General features: G+C 40.7%; 1 long non-coding RNA gene across 1 annotated transcript; it reads left to right on the top strand.

Annotated features, from left to right (window-relative positions):
- The first annotated feature begins 755 nt into the window (after positions 1-755).
- Positions 756-4,675, top strand: LOC123392134. Its single transcript, XR_006606848.1, has 3 exons — positions 756-843; positions 1,091-1,166; positions 4,259-4,675. It is a non-coding gene; the product is annotated as an uncharacterized LOC123392134 (long non-coding RNA).
- The last annotated feature ends 20,092 nt before the right edge of the window (positions 4,676-24,767 follow it).

Genomic DNA, 24,767 nt, shown 5'->3' with positions numbered 1-24,767 from the left:
ATTTATGAAAAATGGATATGCTTGATTGCTCTGCACTGACACCGAGCATGTTCAATTAATGCTTACATTATAAAGAATGTGCAAACAACACAAACGGAAATTAAATCCTTTTCACTATCTGTCTGCGTCTGAGCATTCATAAATTGAAATAAGTGTGAAAGAGCTGTCCTCAATCAATTTCGGCTCCAGTCCCTGACCTGATTATGCTATGCGTATCAATATACATTCCCTTAATTAAATGAGGTTCAGTGAGCATTAATGGTATTAAAAAGAGAGAGAGAGAGAGAATGGAGCTTCATATTACTACCCATCACGTTGTTGGGGAAAACAATAGAGAGATTGATGAAAAGGAACGTTGGCAGAAGAAAAAGCTGTTGTGTGCATTATCATAATTATCTCCTATGCTGAGTGACTTCAAAGGGAGATGCTAAGACGGTGGCTTGTTTTGCTCAGCAATCTCCTGTAAGGTCTAAGGACGACAGGAATAGGCAGAGCCGCTACATCATTTTGAGAAATTTGCTCCTGTTTTTGATGTGTTTGCTATTCATTCACTGCTTATTCTGACACTGCTACAAACATTTGCAAGCCTTTCCTGACACCCCATTTAAGCAATACAAGAAAGTTACTTTATAAGTCTCAGTTTTCTTCCTAAAGCATAAAAAAAAAAAAAAAAAAGCGTTCTCTCATGGGGCTGTTAAGCAGCTTCCGTATGCGTCCCTCCTCTGATTGCTGTCTCATTTCCTCTTTTCTGTCTTCTTTGTCCTCTGCAGGGACAGCAGAATGTCTTCCAGCCAAGACACCCTGGTGGTCTGTGAGGCTGTAGTCCACAGAGAATCTGCCCGGGTGAGGCTAACTCTCCAGACTCCTGAAAGTGGGGACCCTACTGGGTGCTGCTTCCACCCTGTGATGTGCTGGGAATGATGCTAATTTAAACTTCTCCCAGGGCTACCTTCTCCTCACTTCACTGTGGAGCTTAGACTGAGATCTGACAGACAGGAAGAGTCACAGATAGCTCAGAAGGAGGGAGGAGGAGACAGAGTATAACTTCCTGGGCTGAGTTATAGTCGTTCCACAAAATATATTTCTGCAGAACCGACTGATGGAGCCGCCGGTAGATTGTTGCCTTTGATAACTGTATGCAGCAAAGACCTGTTAAGTGTGACCAGGTAAGTCTTGAAGAGCAGGTAGGACTCAGAAAAGTATGAATTGATTGCATGTTTAGGTATTGGCATTATAAAATGAGTCAGACTGTCTATGAATACAAGGGAAATGACAGACACATGCTTCCCTAATCCCCAAGGGTTCAGTCCTGAGGTAGAGAATTAGATCCAAATGAAACTTTAAATTTACATCAGGAATCAGCTGGCCTTCTGGTTCTGACTGTTCTGACGAAAAAGATACCCAGGAGGGACAACAAAGCACTGGGTTACTCACAACCGTTCTCTTTTATTTTTTAAATAATTTTTTAAAAAAAGTATTTATTTTTGTCAGACAGAGAGCACGCAGGGGGAGCACTAGGAAGAGGGAGAAGCAGGCTCCCGGCTGAGCAGGGAGACCAACCAGGGCTGGATCCCAGGACCCTGGGGTCATGACCCGGGCTGAAGGCAGATGCTTCATGGAGGAGTCACCTAGGCGCACCACAACACACATGGGTTGAGAAGAAAGGCCTCATGGGGCACCTGGGTGACTCAGTTGCTTAAGTGTCTGACTTGTGATTTAGGCTCAGGTCATGAGCTCAAGCATCATGAGATCAAGCCCTACATTGGGCTCCTCTCAGTGGGGCGTCTGTGTGAGATTTGACCTGACTCCCTCTCCCTCTGCTCCTCCCCTGCTGTGTGCACACAATCTCCCTCCCTTTCTCTCTCAAATAAATAAGTCTTAAGAAAGAAAAAAAAAAAAAAAAAAAAAGGAAGGAAGGAAGAAAAAAGGCCTCATATTACCAGAAGCTCTGGAAACTGAATGACAGAAAACCCAGATTTTTGGTGAACTGAACAACCAACTTTGATTAAGTCAGTTTTGGTTGGCGGTGAAGGGGATATGGATGGTTTATCCATTGTCTTCTCTGTTTCTGATATTCAACAAGGGGTCAGCTAATGTGAAGGACAAGGGGTTTCAGACTCTTACCCATGGTCTCTTCCATCCTTGAATTGACTGGTTTCTCTTAGTATTTCCAATGCATATGGTTCTCTCTCTTTCTCGAATAGCTCCTACCTACCCACGGACTCTTAAATGCGCTCAAGTCCCTCCATACTTAAAAACAATAAACCCCAAACAATACCTATCCAAAAGGAAACACGAAGGAGAAAGACAGAAAGAAAGTGGCTTCCGTTGGTCTGACGCTGGTTGCTTCCCCATTAGCTGTCTGTAGCCCTCTCTCCTCTCCACAGACAAGCTGCTTAAGAGATTTGTCTGTGGTGGTTCTCTCCACATCTCCCAAACCCACCCCCCCTGAAATTTATCTTCCATGCCCACAGTTCCTGAACAGTATTCTCACCCAATCACCAATGACCCTGTGGTGAAATCCAAAGGACACTTTTGGTCCTGGTCTGACTGGTCCTCGTCGGCCTCCAGGACTGCCAGCCTCCCTATAACCTCCCCAGCCGCCATGACACCTTGCTGTCCTGGTCTGCGTCACTTATCTGTGGCCACACCTTCCACTTCCCCTGCAGGCTTCTTGCCCTGGGTGGGCCTCTACACCATGGTTGAAGATCTCGGTGTTTTCTCTCCTTTCTTAACCCTGACTCACCTCATCCTTGTCCACGATGTCGGGGACCCGTTTTATGCTGATGATTCTTGCATCTTTGTCACTAGCCCAGATCTCTTTTCTGAGATCTCAATTCACATGTCAAAATCCTCACTGAGTATCTGAAGGCAGCGGCTTAACCCACTGAGCCACCCAGGCGCCCCTCACTGAGTATCTGAAACTGGGTATCTTACACGGACCACAAAGTACATAGGTCAGAGAAAACGCACAGGATCTTTCGCTAAAGAATAACTCTGCCTCCCAATGGCTGAAATGATCTTCAACTTGGTCTTTGCAATGAAACACCCGGGACTCCGTCTGGACTTCTGTGTGTCCTCGGCTGTCCCCTCCACTCATCACCGAGTCCCGCGATTCTACTCCCTGGATCGGTCTGCTGCTCTCTGTCCCCAAGGCCAACGTTATCTTCCATTACGAGCACAGCAAATGGCTCCTTTTTCATTTTTCTGGATGCGGGGTTGCCCAATTTCTACTCGCTGCAACCAGTTACTCCTCCAACTGTTCCTGTGTTCCTGTCACTTCGGGCTTCCTCTTGCCTCTCCTACCATTCCCGGCTCATTTCTAGTCACTTTCCTCTGCTTTCTACTTTCCAGCGATGCTCATTCTTTCACATTGAGGCCTTTGGATCCTGACTAAGAGATCGTCTTCTTATAAACTGCCAAGATCATTCCTGCTCATTCTTCTGAATTCTGCTTCGATTACTTTTTTTTTCCTAAGAAAATCTTAACATCTCTCAATTCCTACCCCAAACTAATATAGTAGCCCTTGCTATATACTGCTATGATCCACTGTTTTCTGTGCTTTATTTTAAATGCTTTTTTAGTTGGCTATCAACTCCTGTAAGAGAAAGCAAGTTCACTGATTATAAACAGGCAGAAACATGATTAGGGTCCGGTGGAGCAACCACTCAGAGGAAGAAGCATGTAAATGTATTATCTGGATGTATGTTTATAGATGTGGAAACATTTTAATAATTTTCTAGGATATCCTGGTAAGTAAAAAAAAAAAAAAAGAGTTTAATATATGATGCATACAATGTTATAATTAGTAATAAATACATTTCCTTAAAATAGCAACAGCCTCCTGGTAGAATTTCCAGAATTGTGGAGTGTGGACCTCTGCAAATATTTTCCTCCATAAAAGCAACAAGAACACTGGCAACAGCAGTCTAAACTAACATTTTTAGAACTCTGGAAATTGATTAAAGCTTTGCAGCAAAATGAGGAACATTTATTCAAGATGATGTGCTGAACTTCTGTAAGAACAACAGTCTGTAACACATTTTCTCAATCTATCCCCATCTCTCTTTCTTTCATTGTGCTAGCTAACCTTGAAAACCAGCAGCCCAGCAGCCCAGCAGCCACTGGAGTTCACAGACTGGGTTTCAAGCTCCTGAAAAAGTCTGATCTACAGAGAATTTTTGCAGTTTGACCCATCTCAGAGCTTCTTGGAAAAAAACCCTATTGTTACTGAATTGACTCAGATCTCTTTTTTCAGGAAAAGCCTTATCTAGAGGGCTTTGGAGAAAACAATCAGCCGCGATTGCTTACTGTTACAAGAACCTGAGACCGCAACACCAGCTGGGACAACCAGAGCCTGACCAAAAAATCAAGGGAAAGATGTGTGGATTGGGATGTCCACAGAGAGCTTTGAAAAGTTGTTGCCCTTGGTATTAATAAATAATTTCAGTGGCGTTACAGCATACAAGTTATACTGGCAAAAATCAATTGTATTTTTATACATTAGCAAGGAACAACATGAAAGTCAAATTAGCAAAGCAATTCAATTTACAGTAGTATTAAAAAGAATGAAATACTTGGCTAAATGTAACCAAAGAAGTTCATATTTGTGCTCTGAAGACTACAAAACATGGTTGAAAGAAATGAAAAACAATCTAATAAACAAAATGGCATTCATGTCCATGGATCAGAAGACATGATATTGTTAAATGACAATACTTTCTTAATGTTATCTATAATTCAGTACAGTTCCTATTGAATTCCCAGTCTTCTTTTTCCAGAAATTGATAAATTAATCCTATATCAAAATGCAATGGCCTAGAATAGACAAAACAATCTCAGAAAACACAAAATTTGGAAGATTCTTATTTCCTGACTCCAAAACCTAGTGTTTAAGAGATCTGTGGTTGTACCAAATATATACATAAACAAATACAGTAAATAACAGGCAGAAACCACATCTTGGTTCCTTGACCTATGTGGTAAGAAAGCCTTAGAAAGCAGTGTCACTTAGGCATCTCTGGAATTTCTCTACCTATAAAAATAATAAATCAAAAACAAAATTTCTTGACCCATCAAAGTATGTCTTATTCACAAAGACTTTTGCTCAACCTATCTATAGTGGATTATGGTGTCAGCAACTGAGATTCCTAACTATTTACAAGTGACTATTTTTTGGAAAGCTTTATTTATTTATTTTAGAGAAAGAGAGAGAAAGGGAGAGCACAGCGGGGGAAGGGCAGAGGAAGGGGGAGCAAGAATTTAAAGGAGACTCCAGAGCCTTTCGTGGGTCTCGACCTCAGGACCCAGAGATCAGAACTCAGCCTAAACCAAGAGTCAGACACCCCACAAAGAACACCACCCAGGTACCTACAAGTGACTCTTTTTGAGTAATAGAATTAAAATAAGATTATTTTATATTTTTAATCTTTGTTTTCTAGTTTATTTTATAATTAATATATGCTCATTATGTAAAACATAATGAAATTTTAATAGTTTTCCCTAATTAGGCTTTGATTATCCAGGCTGTCAAATAAATTATATTATCCTGGATCTTGCTCCCATTGTTGAGTGGACACTTACTCTGGAGATGTTCATATTCCTCCCCTCTCTTAAAGAGAAAGTCAACGAAGAAGATCTCAAGCTATGCTATATGGTCAGAGGCTTGAATTGGGGCCCAAAGTTATCTTATATTTATTATATAGTTGATTAGGGTCAAGTACTACTCTCTGGGATTGATTCTCTGAGTCTTTGATTTCACCTTCTGAACCTTCTTTTCCTATGGAAATGATGGGGGTTTCCTCACCCCACTTCCTATCCATGGTGATTTGGAGTCTTTCATGTGGTTACAGCTAGACAGTAGATGGAAGCTGTCAGGCATCTCTTGCTCTCTCTCTTCAGGAATTCTGAGGATTTTTCCAAATGGTGCTTGAGCATGCTTGGACTGCCATTGTTGTTGGGTGGTTTCAGACATGTCAGACTACCCACCATTTGATTCAAGACACCAAAATGAGCATTCTGAACTTCATGGTAGATGTTACATCACCTTTTCTGACATAGACTCAGGAATCGTACGTGATCACTTCTGCCATATTCTGTCAGTTTCAGTAAGTTTTAAGCCCGGATTCAAAACCAGTACATAAAGTGCCTGTGGGAAGAGGGTTATGATCACATTGTTTAGTAGCCTATCTTTGGAAAAGACAACATGCTGCAAAAAATGTTTTCATAACATTGATTAGGTTTTTGTTTTGTTTTGTTTTGTTTACATATGGCCCCACAAGCACCATTTCTGATGGCTAAAACGTTACATGTTGGAGGCTTGAAAGTGAGGCTTACAACTAAATTGAATTCAGAAGAACTGCAACTGTTACTTTTAGTGAAATATTGATATGGCTGTCTCTCAGGGCACAATTCAATGTCTACTTCCATACTGGAGAGTGCAAACCTTCTGAATAGGGACCATTTATAAAAAGACACAGCTATTTACACAAATGGGCCAAGTTAAATTGCTTGAAAAGATAACAAGAGAATTCTTAAAAGCAAGGTTAAGGGTGATGAAATCCAGGATCTTTAGAGCTAGAGGTACACGGAAACAAAACTTGTCAGGGTATTTGCCTAAATTATGATTTAATAACTGCCTTTGTTCCTACCCCCAGGAAACGATAGTCAATGCTATAACATATCAGTTATTGTCATCTATGATTTAGGACATCATATGATTTAGGACTTTGGGGAATCCTTGGAGGTAAACAAAATGGTGAACCTAAAAAATCCTGAGGACATGCAAAAAGCTGTAAGAAATCTTTAAGCACAGTAAGTTCCCGAGAAGGAACTCACCAAATGAGATTAGGGACCTAGCAGTTCCCCTGTAACCACTAAGACTATAGGTAGTAGGGGATGTAAGTGGTGTGTGAATAATAGTGATATTTTTACTTTACTGCCAGCTCCAATTTCTTTTACTTAATGAAGCCATTGCTGGATGATGAATTAGTACATATTCTAACCTATTGCTGTTTTTGTTATTTGGGGTTGCCAGTGAACTCTGTCATCATAATGTACTAGTATTAGTAATAGATTTTGAAATATTCCTGTCTGCAGTGTGATCTGTCTCCAAAGGAACAGAGCAAGTTTCCTGTTGCTTAAGCAATTCAGGTTTGACCTATCAGATTGGGATTTTGGGATTGGTGCTCATGGGATCTTGCAGTAGCCCAAGGATATACATAGTTTGCTCATTTTGGAACCACCTTATATTGTGCTGAGGGAATTACCAGCCTATAATGAAATGTAAATTAATTCCACACTCTATGAAGTTCAAATAAAGTTCAGTGAGACAAGTCTTCTCAGTAGTTACACTGGAATCAGGCCATTCCATAGGATAGATTCATAAATTTTCTACATTTCTTTTTCATTCCATACAAGAAATAACATTCCCACTCTCTCCCATGTGATCGTGGGTTTAAGACACATTCCCAGAATAAACTAAGATGACCAACAAAATCAATAATCCAATAAGGCTGGAGGAGGGCCACTGCATTCTGGTTTCTTTTCCTGCCCATTTCCCATTTGGTTTCCGTCATCATTCAAGGTGGTTCCTTTGAGTTGTGAAGTTGCATCAGTTGATAGACTGGTTAATTCACACCCCCAGTCCTCTCTGCCTGCCTTTTTCACTCTGACTGAGAGGAGATCAGAGCATTCCAGCTGAATTTCAAGGCTGTATGTAGCCCTTGTCTTATCACTCATATGTACAGCACGGATGCAGGGGGGAAATGTTGCAGAGTAAACATTTTAAATACAAACCCATCAGGCAGGAAATAGACGGAGGGTGAAGAAAGTTATGCAGTCTCTAGGTATTAGAATTATGTTCCTCAAAAATTAAATGTGTTGAAACTTTTATTATTCTTATTCCTTCCTTCTATCCAGTGATTTCTATCTCTACACTGAAAACCTACACATGTCTTCACAAAATCCACTCAGAGTTGTCTTAGGGTCACATTCTTTTCTATTTAATTTTGAGGACATCATTTTCACTTGTGCTTTTCAGTTATGGCGTCATTCCTCTGAAGAACACAGAAACCAAGGACTGGATAATTTGTATAGGATATAAAAGCTGCACATGCCTATAAGGCTAATGCTTTAATATAAGTATTATATGTGAACAGTGTGATTTTAAAAATATGTAGCTACTGGACACATACCTGCCTTCCTTAACACCATGTTCAGACAATCACTTAGAAAGCCAAAGGGAATTTAGAAAAAATTAATGGGGCCCCCCAAAATGAGTGTTACACATTTTAAATGTGAATAAAACAGAATACAGAATCAGCTTTCTAGACAGCAGCTTTTTAGACAGATTCTGAATTTTGTGGATGGGTTCTTTTGAAGGATCCAGATGTACGAAAATGACAATCTCTTATGACTTGAGCTCATTTCCCTGATGCCTTTCCTAACAGAAACATACATACAGAAAGTTACTCTTTAGACTTTCATTTGAATTATCATAAAATGCATATTTGGGAGTGCTTATCTTTGGTTTGCATTTAATGTTTTGCTTTTGAAATGTGAGCAAGCAGTCATTGAATAAAATGAGTGAGCTTCTATCCAGCTATCAAACCTGAACCCATAATCAAGTTTAGATGTTTTTGTGTGTGTGCTTTAATATCACTTCTAACATTGTTCCTGTGTCACTCAAAGTTCTCCAGAGAAACAGAACCAATCCTATCGGCTGAGAGAGAGAGAAAACAATTTGTTATGAGGGTTTGGCTCATGCAATATAAAGGTTGAGAAATCCCACTGCCTGCAGACTGCAAGCTGGAGGCCCAAGTAAGTGGGTGGTGTAGTTCTAGTCCAAGCTCAGAGGTCTGAAACCAAGGGAGCCAATGTATAAGTCAGGCTGAGTCCGGAGGCACTGATTTTCAGGGCAGCTGATAGATGTTTCAGCTGAAGCAGAGAGAATGAATTTGCCCCTACTCTCCCTCTCTGTCTCTGTCTCTATCTCTGTCTCTCTGTCTCTCTCTTTTACATTCAGGCTCTAAGCAGATTGAATGATATCCATCTTCTTGGTGAGGCTGATCTACTTGACTTCATCTACTAATTTAGTGCTGATCTTTTCCTGAAACACCCTCAGAGACTCACCCAGAAATTATATTTTACCAGCCCTCTGGGCATCCCTCAGTCCAGTGAAGCTGACACAAGAAAGTAACCATCAGAGTGCCCATTCTCTCTCTATTTATTCCACTGTGCTTAACACAGAAATAGGCAAACTCTAGACACTAAAATGCACCTGGATGGCATCTAGTAACCCACCATTCATTTATTCCATTGGGCTGAGCACAGGGTAGCACGTCCTGGACATAAAGCCATAAAAGACAGTTGGGGGAGTCATCAGTCATTCAGCCACTGAAAGGAGTGTGTTTACAAGTATTTTTCTGAAGACAATCTGTTTTCACTTTTGTATCCTTTCCAGAATTAAAATGTTTTGCTTTTATATATATCAAGGGGGCTTTCTGTTTTCTAAATCTCTCTCTTCCAGTCCATCAATCATATGCTATAATAATTGGTACAATAATGACTATTTTTTATTCAAAGATGTCCAATGACTCACTATTGCCTATAATAATATTATAAAAATACTCAGCCTGACTTTAAGATGTTCTGCTATGTGTATCTCTGAACTTTAACTTTTTAATTATTATCTACTTATTTAAACATATCATTTACTTATCATGCATTTATTGAGCACCATTATCCTGTGAAAAAATTACCTAATCAATTAATGAACACAAGAGCTCACAGTCAATAGCTGATCAAGATGTGCAAATAAGTGCTCATAATGTAACGAAATAGGCACTGTCATAGAGGAAGAGTTACAAGGGAGCAGTAAGAAGGAGAAAGCCTAGTGAATGAGGGAAAGATCCCAGAGGACGCATATTAGGTGAGCTGTTAACAATGAGGAGGGGTTTACCAAAAAGGAAAGGAGCAAAAGGTACTGAAGAAGGAAAGAAAAGAGGTAGCAAAATAGGGAGGCATTAATTTTTTTAAAAAGATTTTATTTATTTATTTGACAGGGAGAGATCACAAGTAGGCAGAGAGGCAGGCAGAGAGAGAGGAAGGGAAGCAGGCTCCCTGCCGAGCAGAGAGCCCAATGCAGGACTCGATCCCAGGACCCTGAGATCATGACCCGAGCCGAAGGCAGAGGCTTAACCCACTGAGCCACCCAGGCACCCGGGAGGCATTAATTTTTAAGCTAAGTTCAGGTGATGGCCCACAGCATGACATAGATTAGAGTGTATCCAGGGAAAGAGTGGTCAGAAGTAAGTCTTTGGAAGAAAATTATGAGTAGATAGTGAAGAATCTCATGCTGGGAACCATCAAACATATTTAAATTGGGGCATTTCATGAGGAAATTTGTGTTTTATAAAATAAAGCAGTGAGTGGCATAGAAGATTGGCCAGAAAAAGCAATAACTAAAAGCAGAGATTCTAGTTAAGAATGATTGAAATCATCCAGGTGAGGTGTGAAATGGTTAATAACTAAAGTTACTAATTTATTAGAGAAGAAGGAAATATTTGAGGATAATTCTACAATATTTTTATAGGATTTGATGGCTACTCCATGATAGTTGAGAAAGAAGACGGAATGATTGATGCTGGCAATCACCTTCCAGACTGAGCGACAGGTGTAAGATAATGCCAGCATACAGGATATACTCAGCAAGATAAAGAGCTGGTTTGGGGTGTAAAGAAAGTAAAATAATTTATTTTGTTTGGAATATTTTGAGTTTGAAATGTCTTTGATTTTATTAGACAATTCATTCAGCAAGAAGTTGAAGTGATGGGTTTAATGCTGTCACATCTAAGATGGAGATGTGAGAGAATGACAATGTTGGTGGAAGCAGAGGGAGAGAAGAATATACCAGAAGAAGTGGTGGGGAATTAGAAAAAGAAAAGAGCCATAATTACCAAATCTTGGGAGCAACCAAGATGTCCTTTAGTAGGTGAATCGGTCCATCAGACAATGCAACATTATTCAGTCCTAAAAATAAATGAGTTATTGAGCCATGAAAAGACACATAAGGGCCTTAACTATATATTGCTAAGTGAAAGAAGCCAATCAATGAAGGCTATATACTGTATGATTCCAACTATATGATATTCTGGAAAAGGCTCAGATATGGAGAAAGTAAAGAGATCAGTGGTTGCAGGGGTTATGAGAGGCAGTTTAAAGGCAGTGAAATAACTCTGTATGACACTGTATTAGTGGGTGTCGTACATTATATATTTGTCCAAACCCACTGAATGTACAACACCAAGAGTGAACCCCATTGTAAACTATGGATACTAAGTGATGATACTGTGTCAATGTAGGTTTATCAGTTGTAGCTAATATCCCACTCTTGTGCAGGTGCTGATAATGGGGGAGGCCGTGTATGTCTGGGAGGACGGGATAAAAGGAAATACCTGTACCTTTCCCTCAACTTTTCTGTGAACCTAAAACTGCTTTAAAATGATGGGGTCTTAAAAAAGGGAGAAGTCTAGGCCACATCGGATTAGAAACCCCGAGAGGTTAGTGTTTAAGAAAAAAAATGGAAGAGCAAATTAAAAAAAAAAATGTTTAGTATCACTGAATAACTCAAGATCATTAAATAAAAGAATGAATAAGACATATGTAATGGAATTACCAAGAATAATGTCACTGATGTTACTTGACAGGATCTTCCCTATATTTTCAGTAGCATGATAAGCACATAAACTTGATTGCAGTAGTTTTGACAAAAATAAGGAGTGGAAAAATTAAGACTACAAAGCTGGATTCAACCTTTACAAAATTTACCAGTAAACTCGGACACAAACATGTAAGCTGACGTGTGTCAGGGCACCTGGTTGGTCGGAGTAGGGGCTGAAGGCCACAGGATGCCATTTACTGCTCACACTGTAGAACACAATGGGTATACATGCCCTGGACCTGGGTGATGTGGTGGTGGCTGGTGCAACTGAATATATTGCAATAAAATTTATAGAGATAAGAAAATATGGGGAAAGAAAAGATTTGCATAAGCTTCAAAATTCTCCTTTGAACATATTCAATCCAAAGAACCTCTAAGATGGGATTGAAACTTGGTTGTTTTTCCTGATCAATGGACATCAATTCTAGTGTCATCATTGTTTGAATTCTTTTCATTTAATTTACTTTTTATTTTCAGCATAACAGTATTCAATATTTTTGCACCACACCCAGTGCTCCATGCAATCCGTGCCCTCTATAACACCCACCACCTGGTACCCCGACCTCCTATTTAAGGTTATTGAAACAGATAAGATCACTCAGGGAAAAGATGCATAAAGGAAAGATAAATTGTCCCTGACTGGGTTTAGAAGAACCCCAACTTTAGAGGTCAGATGAAGAAGAATCCAGCAAAGAAAAGAGGGAATGTGTTCAAAGGACGATGAGGAGACTATACCATCATGAAAGCCCAAAGCTAAAAGGATTTTAGCGAGACAGCAGTTAACTCAATTTAAAATGTTGATGTTTTGAAATGATAAAGGGAGAAAGTATCCACTTGGTAATATAAAGGACAAATGGTGACCTTCACAAAGGCAATTTTGGTGAGAATTTAAGCCTTCCACATAGTTAACTGCATACGTGAACATGGCTTTAATATTTCACTGCCTACAACAACTTGACTTTACTATTTCAGGAAACTTTATCAAGGAAGATAAAAGTTGGAATTATTCTCACTGGTTATTCTGTGAACTTACTGAAAGATCCATCAATGCTTCAACAAAACATGGAATGAATTATACCCTAGGATTCTTTGAACTCCTTACCCAAAACTTTGCCTTACTATGCTCACTAATCTTTTATATCATGATGCTTATTTGTCTTAACAAACTGTGCACATTGAATGATCCTTCTGCAAAAGGCAAAGCATCAGTAAATATCCCAACCATGTTGTTGCCCTCTGAGATGCTGGTAAGCCTGTGGAGGCAATTCTCTTTCTTCCCATGATTGGAAATAAGCAAAGATTTGTTTCATCAGTCGGTTGTTTTGGTAATAGTTGGGGGATCCATCATTTAACAATGGAAAACAGAACAAGGAGAAAAAAAACCTGAATGGATGGGCTGTAGCATAAAGTATATAGAACAGCATATACAAAATTTTTGAGTTGTTTTGCTGTTAAGAAGGAGGTCTTAAAAACAATCTGAGGGTTTTGAAGGGGCGGGGGTGTGGGAGGTTGGGGGAACCAGGTGGTGGATATTAGGGAAGGCACGGATTGCATGGAGCACTGGGTGTGGTGCAAAAACAACGAATACTCTTATGCTGAAAAGAAACAAAATTTTTTTTTAAAAATAAAAATAAAAAAATAAAATAAAATGCTATGTAGAAATTTTTTAAAAAAGAAGGAGGTAAGCAGGTTGATAGATGTAAAATCAAAAAAAGAATTGGTTTTATTTAATTTTTTAAGATGGAAAAACTGGATCATATACGCATGCTGAAAGGAATAATCTTGAGAAGAGATTGATGATGCACAGGACAGAGTGCAGAACTGAAGAAAGGCAGTCGCTAGGCAGGTGAAGGGCATGGAATCGGGGCACACATGCAAACATAAGCTTCAAGGACAGGAGAAAGTCTTCCTTCATTGTTCCAAGAAAAGGGTGATGGATAAATGATAGATTTGTTGGTTTAAAGATAAAGAGAACTTTTGTGTTTTGTTTATTTAAATGAGTATAAGTAAGGAATGTATGAGAAGAGGGTGTGGTAGATGTGGAAAAGCCAAGAAGTATAAAAGAGTTTCTTCTAAAAGTGTAAGAGCAAACTAGGGGTCATTGAGAACATATATGAACTCTGCAATCAAGATTATAACACATCATGCAGCCTGACAAGTCTGGTGTTTTTGCAAAATACAGAACATTTTCCTGGCTAATGGGATTAGAAAGACCATCAGGAGCCATGGAGACTTTGAGCCATGACAGGCTCAAAGGGAGCACCTGGCCAGGTGGACGACTACAGACATCTTGGACAGCAGACATCATGACCCCATGTCATTTCTTTGGATGGATTTACCAGCAAAATTAAGAGGAAAGTACACAGATTTCCCATATACCTCTACCCATGCATAGCCTCCTCCATCATCAACACCTCCCACCTGAGGGTTAAAATTTGTTACAAAGACACCATTATCATCCAAAGTCCATAGTTTCCATTAGGGTTCACTCTGGTGTTGTACATTCTGTGGGTCTGTACAAATATAAAATAACACATCCACCTTTATCATATCACCCTCCGTGTTTACCTACTCACCCATCTTTCCCCTAGTGCCCCTGGCAAGCAATGATCTTTTCAGTTTCCGTAGTTTCATCTTTTCCAGAGTTGTACTATAGTTGGGATTATATGCTATGCAACCTTTTCAGACTGACTTCTCTTACTTAACCTGATTAATTCTGAAGCAGATAAAACAAAGCAATTTTTGTCCATCTTGAAAGCTTTAAAATCAATGATTAACAATACATCTATAAGTTGTTGTTGTTGTTTTGAGGACTCACTTAAAAAATCTTCAAGTATGTGTTTATTTGGCTATGATGCCAGCATTTCCCTTCCCATTCATGTAATGATCTGTACCTTCCACTGATGACCAGGAATTGTTAATCTCTGAGACCTACCAGGGGGATACTAGACAGCAAATATTTTAGGAATATTCTTTTATACATTCCATGGACTGCTTGACTTGAAGGCTCCAGTTATAAAGTGTACTCTAATCTAAATCTGTCCAAACCTGAGTATTGATGGAGGTACCCTTTCATGGTACACTTTGACTCCTAGATCCTTATAGCAATGTTTACTTTGAGGAGAAACAATAATCAATAAAACAATAGCCTGATTTTTTTTTTTTTTTGCTCTTGTTTCAAATATTCTGCAATTTAAGTAATGGACTTCAATATTCCAAGGCAATGTTGATGCTTCCTCCATTCATTAGATGTGGAGCAGAATCACTGACTTAAAGTGATGATTTGAAGAACATGATAAATTTAGATTTTTCAGCCATCCTTTCTGACATCCTTTTTCTATAATTTACTATCAATTAGATGATTCATTTCCATCTGCATCACACCACTTCCCTTTAGAACTTTCTATAAAGAGTTTGATGCTTCCTAAATGTGTTATGCAAACCATCTTCTACTGGTGTGTATCTAAGCTGTGAGGAAATGATCATTGGTATTCTACACTTGAAATATTTAATTTGGTTTGAACCAATGACAAGTAGCTGTTAAATATTTCAAATCTCCTCTTCTCCTAGTTATTTTAAACAGTCTACTCCAAAACTACAATTTTGGATATCTCTTACTTGCAGTTATTCAGGAAGTCTTATTTTAATTCTCTGCCATATCTTCTATAAGGAACAAATTTGGCACTGCACACATAGAGATGCCAGAAGTCAACCAAGTTGACACAGTCAAGAGAGGTGCATATCTGACGACAATTAACACATCCCCATAGAATGTCAACTAGCAGAGAAAGAATTATTAGAATGATACCATTTTAAAATTACAGTGCATAAGAAAAAATAAAAGGAAATACAATTTTTTATTACTTAGTATCATAAATATTAATTACAGCAAACTCTGTACTTAGCTGTGGAAAGAATATTGCCAAAGCATATTAATATACTGCCTGAGGTTTCTGTGTTTGTTTTACTCTTATGCATGAGATTTAGCTCAGTATGATTTTAACATTCCATAAATTAAGACTATGTGAATAAAATTTCATGTATAATATGATGCAGGGTATTTATTTGGCTCTAGTGTGGTACAATTAAGGCTTATGGATATAGTAATTTTCATCACAATCACAGTAAGACAATTCCATTAACTTACGGAAACTGAGATCTGCCAGATATTCTGATTGCTTACATGGAACAGAAGGTCCAAAATGATTGCGTTTATCCTCTCAATTTTCTAACTTGTATTCTTCCCTTTATTCTTCATGTGGGAGCTGCTGAACTTTTTGCAAATTTTGTGCGGTTTCCCTTGATGGCATATGCTGTTGTTAGCTCACAGTGTTGGTTTGTGGAGTTCTGGTGAACTTTTCCTTCTTAAGTTTATGAGAATTTATGAAGTCCCACTCATATGTACACAAGGTTTTTCCATTTTTCAAATATACCAGAGAAAAGCAAAATGACCTCACCTTCTCAATGATGCTCTGAAAGGTAAGTCCAAAAAGAAAGAGCTCATAAGAGCGTCAACATCAAGAAATGACTTAACATGCTGGTATTTCACTCAAGGTCTTAGGATTGTTTTCTCCAAAGTCTCTTGGCAAATATGGGCAAGTGACCATATTTTTTTTGCTCTTATCTTTTGTAGGATTTAAAATTCAGTCTCAATTTTGTATAACAAAGGGTAAATTCCTTTGCTTATCAAAATATGAATATGTTTTATGCTCCCATTTTGTAGTAAATTTCATGAAACTTAAAAGAAGGAGTCATTAATATTAGGAATTTTAAAACCTAATTTTAAAAAAGATATGGTGAAGGGGCACCTGGGTGGCATAGGTCGATTGAGCATCCGACTCTTGGTTTCGGCCGTGATCTCAGAGTTGTGAGATCTAGCCCCATGCTCAGGGTGGAGTCTGCTTAAGATTCTCTCTCTCTGCTCCTGCCCACTGTGCTCTCTTCCTCAAATAAATAAATAAATAAATAAATAAATAAATAAATCTTTTTTCCCTCTTTTTTTAAAGAAAATACATGGTGAAAGTTAATTTAAGTATCAGTAATGAAATGTAATATAAAAGAAATACACCTTATTTGCTACAGGAAGTTAGAGACAGAACAGACCATATTGACTGGAGAATTTCGAAAAGGTTGCATCCCAGTCTGGTGTGTTGTGTAAGATCAGATTCAACGGAAAGGCCAGGAGAGGTCTTTTTGCTGGTAGAAGAGCATAATGCGGAGGGTAGACAGGAAAGCAAATCTGAATGAATCTGAGCATTCTTTCTGGAACTAGTGGATGTCATCTTGGAAATGGAGCTGGAAGAGACCTGGCATTCTTAACCAAGAAGATGTGACCCTCCCCTGTGGACCGCTGGGGCAACCCTAAAGGTTTTGGAGAGACAGGAGTGACATTAGGAAATCTGAATTTGATAAAAATAATGCCAGTGTTGGTACACAGGCTAGTATGGGAAAACGTGGATTGTTGGGAAACACAAATTAAAAATGTGACAACAGGTGGGCCTGGGTGGCTCAGTGGGTTAAAGCCTCTGCCTTCAGCTCAGGTCATGATCTCAGGGTCCTGGGATCGAGCCCCGCATCGGGCTTTCTGCTCGGCAGGGAGCCTGCTTCCTCCTCTCTCTCTCTGCCTGCCTTTCTGCCTACTTGTGATCTCTGTCTGTCAAATAAATAAATAAAATCTTAAAAAAAAAGTTTAAAAAAATAAAAACGTGACAACAGTCATAAAAACAAAGGAGTGAGTATGGACAAAGACACAGAAGGCATAAAGGCAGTGTCGGGACTGACGTGCTGGGCAGTGGTGTTGGTAGCACTGCTGGCATCTGAAAGGCATGCATCAGGAGGCTTTGAGACAAGGGTCCATGAGGACAGTGAGTGTGACATCAGGAAAGAGCACCTCCAAGTGGGAGACGTGGAGGGAACTTGTCATTTGGTTGTGAATTCACTCTTGAGATGAGAGCAAGGCACTTCAGTGGAAAGAAATGTGAGGCATAAATAAGGTCCATGTGGAGCAGAATCAACTTCTGCACATCCTGAAGAATTTCTGCTCAGTTCCCAGCACAGTGCAAATAATTATTCATCCCCCTGGTTCCTGCTGATTAGTCACTGGGTCAGATCCGACACTGTGGCCATTCCTAATCAGGGACCTTGAGGTCTCATATCTAAAAGGAACAGACTTGCTCTCCCTTCTCTTCAAGTATAATTTAGAAGCATAAAAAAGCTGGGTCGACCTCAGCTCCAGACACTGCTTAGAATAAACATGGTGCATCAAATCTCTAGGCATCTCTTCTGTTCACCCAGTGGAAAGAAACTATCAAACTGTGCACCCCACTGCTATTCCAGTTCTGGCTATTTCAGCTCGATTTACGAGGGGAAAGATGAATTTACATGAGACCTGTCAGGAAAAAAAGGATCAAACTTTCAGCTGAGTGCTAGTTCAGTCTGTAAGGAGGACCCTTGCTTGCTTTTACTTCGGCCACTTTAGGGAGTAATCATTTTGACCTGTTCATTGTTTTATGAGAAAATGAGAAAATGTTTTCCATTTTATCCCCTCTTTGTGCCAATTTTTAATGATTATTTTCCATCACCAATGTAGCTTGATGAAGACACTCTTCCTCTCTTCTGTACACTTGCAGATAAAGACCTTTCCAGGAAGACCCTCCCACACTACCCCCTAATAAGTACAACTTCCAGCAGCTTCCACCTTCATTTCTGCCACCCGTAGATGTGCTATCCTCAACAAAGATCTCATGAAATCTCTATTTTATTCTTCATCTGCAAAACACGAACTTTAATTTTTCATGAATCACAAGATCTCTATGATGACTTTTTAAAAATATTTCTCTACTCTTAGTAAGACCAAACATTGACTTTCTTAAGATCTACAGCATTGGGGCGCCTGGGTGGCTCAGTGGGTTAAAGTCTCTGCCTTCGGCTCAGGTCACTATCCCAGAGTTCTGGGATCGAGCCCCAAGTCAGGCTCTCTGCTTTACAGGGAGCCTGCTTCCTCCTCTCTGTCTGCCTCTCTGCCTACTTGTGATCTCTGTCTGTCAAATAAATAAAATATTTTTAAAAAACAAAATATCTACAGCATTGCAGAGAAGATTACATTTATGCAAATTAATGGGGCCGTAATTTATGTTCGCCATCTTAAATGGGAACTCAACTTTACTTACCAAACTTTTGATATGTTTTGACTATTTTGTACCCTCACAGTTTTCAACTAACCTCTTGCCCCATATCCTCAAGCCATAAAGCTTAAACTCAACACAACCCAATGTGCCCAACAGTAAAATAACAGCCACCAGAGAGAAGGCCACCCTAGAACCGACAGTCTGACTTGTATATACAGTGATTTGTCCCTTTTTGCTGCTTACTAAATGGAGAATCAGTCCTCCTTAGAGAGATCAAACAACTCACCTGTGCCCTTCCTCATCTCCCCAGGCTCTTGCCACCTTCAGTTACCCTGTCCTTCTGACATCACCAGTTTCTACATCTCTGTGGGATCATCACTGTCATCAGGTGAAAGCGTTATGGCATACCTCACCTAAAACAAAATTTTTCCTCCTGCCCGAATCCATGGACCACCACTACCCATTTTTCTGCTCACTTTCACAGCCAAGTATCCACCAACGGTTTCCTGAACACACTTCCTCCACTCAATCACCTCTCCCCCATCCTAACCCACACGCAGAGCACACACATGCTCACACATAACATAGTGCACATGCATGCGCACAGCCCCATGCACACGTGCGCGAACACACACACACACACACACGCATGCACTTTGGCAGGAATCACCATCTCATCCATAGGATCCAATCCGGTGGGTACTTTTTGACTGGCTTTGCTCTGTCCTCCTGAAGGTCTAAGCCGAGCTCTCCTTCTCTCCAGCCGCCCCAGTCTTATCTTGGTGCTCATGAAATTACCATCCTCTCTTTCTCCTCTTACCTCTCTCTGCATTCTTTCCTCGTTGTTGGCTGCCGATTCCTACTCTTCCACAGGAAGGCTTGACGTGATGACATTTCATAGAGTTTTGCCCATGGACCCGTTTTTCTGCTATTTTCAATGCTTCATCTCTTGGTGGTCCGACTGGCCCACATGACTTTCCAGTATCATTTACATGTTGATTATTCCAGATTTGTGTTTTCAATTCCTACCCAACATCGCCCCTGAGGAAGTGTCGCCTCCCAGAAAAGCTGCCCAAACCACTCAGCAGTGTCCAGGCTGTCTTGTCCCTTTCTGATACTTAACAGAATTTCTACAAATACAGTCTGGGTAATTTTTTGGTTTGTTGTTGTTCCGTTGGTTGTTTGGCATCTTTATGTCGGTCTGCGTGACAAAACAAGTGATTCAAGTGGCTGAAAATTATTCATTTGGCAAAAGATGAAAGATATCCAGGGCCTAGCAGATTGGATAACACACCCTAGACAGTCAGTAAATCTCTGTGTGTCCCGTGAATGTCAGCAATGAGAGACTTTCCGTCAGGGGCTCTCCATGTGCCCTCGACTGATATTAAATGGGTGAGATGTAAGAGTCTCCCATCGCGGAGAGGCTTCCCGTGCTGTCACTGCAGAGAAGTGCAGTGAAAATAATGTGAAAACAATCCACATCCAGATAAATCAATCAAGGGTAGAAACAGCTTCTAATCTTCCATCGGGGCCCTGGGAGGAGGCCTCCTAGAGGCAGGCCACATCCTCCAGGCCAGGGCCAGGCCCCCAAGGCACGGACTCCACCTGTTTCCTCCCATTCCGGGAAGCTCTTCAGAATGTCTGTGAGATTATCTCAAAATCCGAAATCTGCTCCAGCGTGTAAGAGCTTACATCAGTCATTCCCAAGTATCCGTGTTTATAACGACAAATCACCCGTGACACACTTCACAGCAGATCCACACACACACGGACATTCTGTGCCAGAGGCCAAAAGGCTCTTGAAGTGCCCAGCAAGGTTATCAATATCTGAACTTATGAATATTAATTCTAAAAATATGCGCCCTTCCATGCAGCAATTAGGGGCGAGCTGATCACAGTCAGGAGGACCGTTTTGATGTGGCTTTTAAGCTCTTTCTGTCACAGCAATCGCTTAGGGAAAATAATGTTTTCTCTTTCACTCTACTTTTAGTCTTTATTTTTCTCTGCATGCAGCCAGATGTCATGGACACAGCCCCATTTTTAATCTAAGAAACTCTATTTTTAGGTAATTTAGTAACGAATGCTGCCTTAGATGGGATTTTTCTCAGAAATTCTTTCACTGACTTAACGGACCCATAAGTATTAAAGCTGTCAGCAGCCTGGCTCTCCCTGCTTGCATTAATTAACTCTCTCTTACCCTGCACATTCGATGCAGAACAAGCGTTTATCCGAACTTGAAACATTTAGGGGGTTAGAAAGTCACATCATATGAATAAACCAGAGTAACCAAGCCAGCCTTCCTTACTGTTTGGCCAGGTTCATTTTACGACCCTCTCCAGGACTCATTCCCAAGATCCCACAAAGGCTGCTGCCTCGATGGCACTTTCTCCTCCCAGAGAGTCACCCCGGCTGCACAATTTCGTAAGGAGAAGCGACTTTCATTTGAAGGAGACCGCCCTGTCCCCACAGTCAGGCCCCTTCACTTGAAACTTGCCCCGGGCCTGGCAGACACCGACCCAGCAGCTCAGCATCTCCCAAGCACCTGCTCTGCGGAGGCCCATGCGGGAGGCCAAGGAGCTGCGCGCCCGGACCCGCAGCTGCGGTGCCTCCTCCGCCGGGCTGGCCGCCGGCGCCCCCAGGAGCCGCGCTGGGGGTCGGCGGAGCGGCCCCAGCTCAGCGTGTCCACTGGGAAACGAACCCACAGACTCCGGGGTTTCTCCCCCGCGCTGACCGGCCGGGACTACCAGGCAGTGCGGAGCCGTCGGACCTGAGCGGGGAGGGAGACCGGTCTGAGAACGAGGTGGAGAAGCAGGAACCCCACTGCGGGCCTGGCAGGGGACCGCACGCCTTTCCCAGGACCGCGTTTCTGGGCGTCCACCTCCCCCTGCCCGTCCGAGCCTGGCCCGTGGGGCTGCTTTGCCGCAAGGGGAAATGCCTCTGTCCTGGCGGGTGCCCTGGGTTCAGCTCTTAAACGTATTATTTTCTTTCTGCATTTTTTTTTTAATCTTTCAGTTTCATTAGTTTTTCTTTTGTATTCTAATTTTTGTTTCATTGATTACTGTCTAATTTTATTATCTCCTTTCTTCTACTTCAACCTTAATTTGCTCTTCTTTTTCTAGTTTTTTTTTTTTTTTTAATAAACATATAATATATTTTTATCCCCAGGGATACAGGTCTGTGAATCGCCAGGTTTACACACTTCACAGCACTCACCAAAGCACACACCCTCCCCAATGTCCATAATCCCACCCCCTTCTCCCAAACCCCCTCCCCCCGGCAACCCTCAGTTTGTTTTGTGAGATTAAGAGTCACTTATGGTTTGTCTCCCTCCCAATCCCATCTTGTTTCATTGATTCTTCTCGTACCCACTTAAGCCCCCATGTTGCATCACCACTTCCTCATATCAGGGAGATCATATGATAGTTGTCTTTCTCTGCTTGACTTATTTCGCTAAGCATGATACGCTCTAGTTCCATCCATGTTGTCGCAAACGGTAAGATTTCGTTTCTTTTGGTGGCTGCATAGTATTTTTTCTGCATTTTATTAACTATAAGTTATAGGAAAAAGCCATAAAAAATGACATCAAACACATACAAACCCTCTAAAGAAAGTTATAGAAAAGACAGGAAGGAATGCACGGGATCAGGGAGATGAAGGGTCCCCGCAATCCTATGCCCACCCCTAATCTCTTTTACTATTTTGGTGTGTTCGCTTCCAATCCTGTACATTGTTTGTAATGTGTATGTATCGTTATTTTAGAAAACACACATCGTACTCCATACATCGTTTTATTTGGATTTTTCACTTAATATTATGTTGAGTGTTTAGCTATGTTATTAATTTTCAAAATTTAAAATCTCAGCTGTTCGGTATTTATTCTGTGGAAACAACGTACTTTTAAAATATCTTATCTCTCACTCCGTTTCCCTCAAAACTTTTGTTATTACATTAATGCTATTGTCGATATTTTTTATTTTAATTTAAAAGAGTAGAATTAGTTTTTCCTTACAATATAACCTTCTGTAGTGTCGTGCTAGGGTGCTCACGCACAGGCCCAAACGACGTGCAGGTACATTTCTCGGGCGCCGGTGCCGGCGCGAGCCTGCAGCTCTGTGAGCCCCTGGGGCACAGAGGCCCTGGGGCAGCTCTGAGAGCCCCGCTTCCTCCTCGGTGTCCTCCCCTGTGTCCAGAGGCGCTTGTCCTCGCACCGCATCGAAAGAGGGAAGGACACGGATCTCCGATCCCTGAGAATGTGCCCCTAACGCTCGTGGACCATGTCCATGTCCATCCAATGGGCACAGGCCCTCGGAGACCGGGAAGGGCAGCCTCTGAGCGCTGGCCGCCTGCGTGTTTGAACCGGGCCTGGGGGGTAGTCTAGTGAGGCGAAGGAGAAAGGACACGGCCCAGGAACAGGTAGCACATCCTCGTGTGACAAGATGACTGCATCAGAGTAGTATATTTCCCTAATTCTTGAAATATATTTCCAAATTATACTTCTCCAATATTGTGCCTTTCCCTGGACCCTTACTGTTTCGTTGTACATACTCGCTAAGGAGTGACACTGAGCCTCGATCACATTGCCCTGCATTTCTTCGTGTGTTGTGCCGGTCGTTTGTTTCCCCGTGTGACGACTCGGGCTCAGGCAACTTCCGCCATATCAGCATGACACGTTAGGAAGTGAATCACTTCACTCTTTTCCTGAAAATACTTTTCAGTTATTTGTGTTTTCAGCTGGAAAATGCTTTTCACATTCAGAATTTTGAAACTATTGTATATGGTGTATTCCTTTCTTTCACATAATATTCCATAATTTTTATCACTAGAAAGCCCTCCATTCTCCAATCCAAATTACCTCTATCTTTTGTTTTCGATGTTTTAAAGAAATACTTTTCCTTGCTTCACTGGTTGAGAATCACCCTATGGTAACGATCCAGATCCAGTTTAGGCTTGAAGAATAGAAACGGCGGTTGATTAACAGCCAACTAAATTTCTCAGAGATTTGTCATATCGTGAGTTTGTTTTCTTACTGCTGTACCCAAAGCTAATAAATCAATATTCAAAATAATAGGGGAATAGGTATGAAATACATATTTATTAAATTGATTATTTACTAAAAGACTCATTGTACATTTCTGTGAAATGTTTCAATACTAATCGTAGTTCACATATACACAAAAAACATCGATTATCCTGAATCAGTGCTACTGAAGTATGTCTCAAGGTCTGTGTTACAGATAACTGTAATACAAGGGGTTTGGGGGCTCAAAAAATATTTAGAAAACATTATAAATCTCCCCTTTTTTAGAGGAATATGCATAGAACACATTAGCAGATTATAAACCCTGAAAAGTCCTGTTATATCTTTATTTAGAAATCTAAAAGATTTTTGACCGAGATGATATATATATGGATACATGTTTGTGTGTGAATGCAAAAATCTACAAATATAGTTAATTTTTCTGGGAAATTATTTTAGGAAAAAATTCCCTAGGGACTTTTCTTTGAACAAAAAGAAATTTCTTGGGACGCCTGGGTGGCTCAGTTGGTTAAGCAGCTGCCTTCGGCTCAGGTCATGATCCCAGCGTCCTGGGATCGAGTCCCACATCGGGTTCTTTGCTCAGCAGGGAGCCTGCTTCTCCCTCTGCCTCTGTCTGCCATTCTGTCTGCCTGTGCTCACTCTCTCTCTCTGACAAATAAATAAATAAATAAATAAATAAATAAATTTTTTTGTGATCAATGCAAATATATTTCAATGCCTTTCTTGTGAGGATGACTGAAGAGTTTCCCACTAATAAAATGTAATATCACTTCAATTATATACTGATCAGTATTTTTAAATGTGTTCCCCCCCGGTTTAAGTCAGTTAAAGCCAATCTGTCGTATCCCAACAGACAGATGCTCCCTCTGTCCACTTCCAT

The sequence above is a fragment of the Mustela putorius genome, unplaced genomic scaffold, assembly GCF_011764305.1.
Source record: "Mustela putorius furo isolate JIRA1106 unplaced genomic scaffold, ASM1176430v1.1 tig00000450_pilon_pilon_pilon, whole genome shotgun sequence".
In the NCBI taxonomy this organism is placed as follows: Eukaryota; Metazoa; Chordata; class Mammalia; order Carnivora; family Mustelidae; genus Mustela; species Mustela putorius.
Note: the sequence above shows the minus strand (reverse complement) of the source record. Positions and strands in the feature narration are given on the sequence as shown.